General features: G+C 36.1%; 1 long non-coding RNA gene across 1 annotated transcript; it reads right to left on the bottom strand.

Annotated features, from left to right (window-relative positions):
• Nucleotides 1-3,266: 3,266 nt before the first annotated feature.
• On the bottom strand, nt 3,267-4,523 carry LOC146556042 (uncharacterized). Its single transcript, XR_014888980.1, has 3 exons — nt 3,993-4,523; nt 3,773-3,876; nt 3,267-3,668 (listed from the first exon to the last, which is right to left on the bottom strand). It is a non-coding gene; the product is annotated as an uncharacterized LOC146556042 (long non-coding RNA).
• Between the last annotated feature and the right edge of the window lie 389 nt (nt 4,524-4,912).

Genomic DNA, 4,912 nt, shown 5'->3' with positions numbered 1-4,912 from the left:
TTAGCATTGCAGCTAGCGTTAGCAATGCTGCTAGCGCTAGCAATGCTGCTAGCGCTAGCACTCTTACTGTTAAAACTGAGCCACAATGGCAATAATAAAGCTAATTTCTTACTTTTGTCTCACTGACCAGCAAGAAATATCACAGGAATATTATTTTTGTCAGTTAACAACTGCTAAGGCTAGTGTTAGCACTATAGCTAGCGTTAGCATTGTTGCTAGCATTAGCATTGAAGCTAGCGTTAGCACTGCTGCTAACAGCAAAACGTAATAAACGTATATAAATGATAGCGAAGGTTATTCTTTTTTCTTTCTTTCTTCTTTGAATTGTTTTTAACTCTGTTGGACTTGATATGTGAGTTTAAATGTCAAACATGTATTTTTTCCATCATAAAAATAAAACACTGCAGTACTGAGTGTACTGTACTTACCACAGCAGAGAGCAAAGCGGAATGACGACAGTTGGTCCAGTGATAGGTTAAAAACAGATGAGGCGTTCAGGTGGTGCTTGGAAATTTGACCATCAGTTTGAACAGCAATAATGAGCATATACATGTCTGTGTGTTGGTCTCTGTGTGTGACAGACATAGAGAGATAGAGGGAAAAAATACACTATACTAGTGTACAAATTGGTCCTTTTTGCCCAAGTATAAGCGAATGAGTGACATACAGAAAAACAGGGCAACTGGCATTAAATGAGCAAATAAAAAGTATTAAATCTTGAACTGTTTTGTGGGTTTTATTTTAAGACTACTTTGAGTGTATTCGTGGGGAGATAAACTATACAGACTATAAACAGAGACATTAAATGAGATTAGGTTAGTTAAACGTTAGTTAAAAGGTGGGGAAATTAACTACAGACCAATAGATGCTGAGAGCTTTAATTATCCAGTCAGAAAGGATGATTTTGAAGTCATCAACTGACTCCAACTGCCCAGATCTGAAAAACCTTTGTGCCAATCACAATGCTCTACTTAGTTGGCATATACTAATTAATCTGTGGCAAAACCCTGTCAAATCTGTCTTATTGTACTTTTGAAAAAGTTAATCTTACTACAATCTAACATTTTTAGGTTTAACCTTGGCAGAGTGAGAGAGAGCTCGTTAAGCAGGCAGGTGTGAGCCTGCACAGACATGCACCTCACTTTTGCTGCTTAAAATGAACAGAAAAGTCAGGCCGAAACAAATCGTTCCCATATGAAAAGTACAAGTCGTATTGACGAAATTCTTTCACCGTGAGCGACAGCAGCTTCTAGTCTACTGAATTCTCAGTTTTCATGCCTGTGGAGTTTATTATATGGACGTGGTGACAGTGTAAAGACACCATGCTCTTCTGATTTTCAAACCAACCTTCTGAGCCATTTTAACATTAGAGTCTATGGAAGAGTTGGAGGGAGGAGGCTGTGCATTGGTGACATTTATGAAAGAACCATAACACCTAGTACAATAGTAAACACATTGGATGAAAGAGGACCGCCATGGCTACGTTTTGAGGGTAAAATCATACCTGTAGAGCAAACGCTGCGGACACAGCAGCAGTTTTAAAAAAGATTTTAAGATTAATTTTTTTGCTCCTCTCACTCTAGCAGTTGAGCTGTCTCACTCTAGCCCCAACATTCCGTCCCATACACACCCATTATAAACTCTGAAACGGGTGAAAAAACATCATGAAACTTAAACTGGAACTGAAGAAAAAGTATAATAGATATTGAAAAGATAAATGCAAGTTGAATAGTTGAATGTCTTGTCTTCGTTTTAAAGTTTGAATGGTGGCTCTATGTCAATGTATGTGGAAGTAGTAAGAGTTTAAAAATGAGTAAGTTGAATGAGGATTTGAAGGGTCTCCCCATTGAAATACATTATAAATTTTTGTTGAATAAAGTTGAATAAAATTAAAAATATAAATGTTAAAAATATGAAAAATGGAAGCAGTGTTGTCCAAAAGAATAGGAATCTAACGGTGTTGGAATGGTTTTTCTAAGTTGAACGGTTTTGAAGGAGTAGGATTACAAAAAACGTACGGAATACAGAATAAAATATAATAACTAGAAAGTGCATTTTCTGAAGAAACTGCAGTGTGAATGCTTGAATCTGAATGTATGCACTGAAATGAATTAATTGCTGAATGTTAAGTTAAAAATCTGAATGAGCTGGAAAATACAGAATTTTTAACCTGAAAATAAAAGTGCAGAACTTTTGAAAGCTGATGTTCACACAGAAGAAGTTGGAAAAAGCTAAGCATGTTTAAAATGTAAATAATAAAAAGATGAGTAATGACAAAAGAAAATTTAGAGTCAGAAAACCTCTGAATGAATATTAAAAGTTCATATTCTTCTAATTGAAATGAACTTAAAAGATGAACAAACATTCTGCAGAAAATACAAACTTTAATATACAGCATGATGTTTTTCAGACATATACACATGTGTATATCATGTTTAATAGTATTACATACATCAATTTGTTTTGTATGTCATAGAAAATAACATAAAAATCTTAAGTCATATACAGCTTCTTTCTGAAAAGGACTGGTAGAATAAAGAAAAATAACTAAATTAAATAACTAAATAAAAAATAATGAGCAACATATGAAATACATGAAAATTCAACTTTTAAAACCACAATCCTGAACCTTTAAATTGTGTTGGTTTCTTAGAACATGGCTGAACAGCTGTTTCTATCGGTCTACTTAATCTTCTGATCTGTCTACACATCTTTTTATTACTCATTCTTTTTTATGTTTTAATGTAAACAGAGTCCACACAGTGGTAAAAGAGAACTGTATAGAGATTTGTGAGTAAACTCAAATGAAAGCCTAAGGTGGTGACACAGTTTAACACATGCAAATAATCAAATAAACACATTAGTCCTTTTTGTGAACATGGATAAATAAGTATCAATACAGCATTGTTCAGCCATGCCACTAAATGCTTTTTTACACATTGTTTTAACCTGGGCTCAGACACAAAGTCCCAAATTTAGTTAGTCCCTGACTTTGAGTTGTGGTTATGACTAATTATTATACACAAGGCTTTATCTATCTAAACTCTAAGGACACAAATATGAAAAAACCTATACTTACCAGCTGATACCCCACACTACACACTAGGTGTGCCATGTGACCTGAAACTTTGGTACAAAATCATCATAATCATTCTGTTAACACTGTTTTTTAACACTGTTTGTGTTGCTGTTCAGCAGTTTAAAATGTTTTAGATTGGATTACATGGAATGAATTTGAATTTTCTTGGGGGTTTTTGTATGTTTCGTTCTCAGCAGATTTTTTCTTCCATACTGTTGAATTCCAGTTACCACATTTCTGGTCATATGACATCCCAAGTGCCCACTTAAAAAAATCCCCACAGTTAATTCAACATTAAAACAAAATAAAAAAAATGTTAAATAAATAAAGGTTTGCTCTGTGATGAAATATTAAATAAGCATACATTGTACAGAGCACTAACAATGAAAACAATCCTTTAGCCTGTTGATCAGAGAGAGGCCGTCATTGTATCCATTTAAAACCTGTAATCACAGAGCACAATGTTTCTGTGAAACTATGAAGTCCCATATGATCCTCATCACGTCCAGTGACTTCAGAGTGGATCCTCCCTGTCATCCGGCCAGTGTTTGATGTGTGGCAAGCAGCACAGAAGCAGGATAGCTGAGGACTTTAAAAGAAGAGCAGAAAACGGGAACATATGTAGTTGTAAATGTAAATATCAGTGATACTTGTCTTGTCAAAGGGAATAAAATAATGAAAATGTTAACTTACACACTCATTTAGAGAGGATCTTGACACTGCACAGAGGAGGCACAGTCAGTCTGACAATGATGGTGATCTCCAGGGATGTTTTCCTGCAGCAACATTCCTGCCAACTGGCCATATGATCCAGAGTAGTTGGTTTGTAATGAACAGAAAGGTGTATATGTTAGGTAGTGTGCACTCAGAGCTGGTCCTAAGAAACAAACACATCCTGTAATAAACTGAATACCTGTAGTAGTGCTGCTGCAAATATGAAGCCCTTCTATCATGAGTGGTTTCAAAGAAGGTGTTTTGGAGGCTCAGTCACAGAAACTGTGCAGTCTGTTCAGTCCTGAGTGTCTCAGCTCTGATGGGGATGGATCACAGAGGGAAACACCTGAGTACAGACATTACAATACACTCTAACACTCCTAAGGTCAAGTGAAAACACAATTTAAACACTTTACAAAGAATGAATACATGTTTTCATGGAAATTATGTCATTAACCCTTTTTGTTGTGAGTAAATCTCACCGACTGCTTGTGGGACAAGCTAGAAGGAGGACTTATCACAGAATGTCTCCTGTGCTCCAGATGTGAAGTCTCACGCTCTGATCGTACGGCGATGAAGATGGTGATGATGAAGCCTCTCTGATCTGTGGCATTACAGTTTCTAGCTGCTATGTGCTTCACACTGTTGGATCTTACATGTGAAGCTTGGAGAAGACACAGGAGGACTGTGTCTCTCTTAAAAAAGAAAAAGAAAAAAGGAAACCTAACACCCCCCCCCCTCAGCTCCCACCGTAAACCCCCCCCCCCCCACTCAACTCCCCAACCTCACACCATCCAATGTCTATACAAATGTAGGGTATCAGCTGGTAACAGAAAGCAAGTGTTACATATGTACTACTTATGTAACACTGCTGAAACATTTCTGGCCAGAAATGTGCAGTTATCAACCCAGACCCACCCTGATGATTGCACTGGCCGAAACATGATAAAAGCTCATAAAAATGTATGTTTCATCGAAAGATTTGTCCAAAAATATAATCGTATACTTTTGAAAAAGTTTAAAGTTTATAACAAACCAAAATAATAACATTTTTGTAAATAGTATTTCAAAATAGAGGCACACATAAAGTGGCTTAACTGTCATTATTGCTGTAATTAG

The sequence above is a fragment of the Mchenga conophoros genome, linkage group LG16 (genome assembly GCF_057382185.1).
Source record: "Mchenga conophoros isolate Kocher_MC1m ecotype Shallow Benthic linkage group LG16, M_conophoros_male_GT1.1, whole genome shotgun sequence".
NCBI classification, from domain to species: Eukaryota; Metazoa; Chordata; class Actinopteri; order Cichliformes; family Cichlidae; genus Mchenga; species Mchenga conophoros.
Note: the sequence above shows the minus strand (reverse complement) of the source record. Positions and strands in the feature narration are given on the sequence as shown.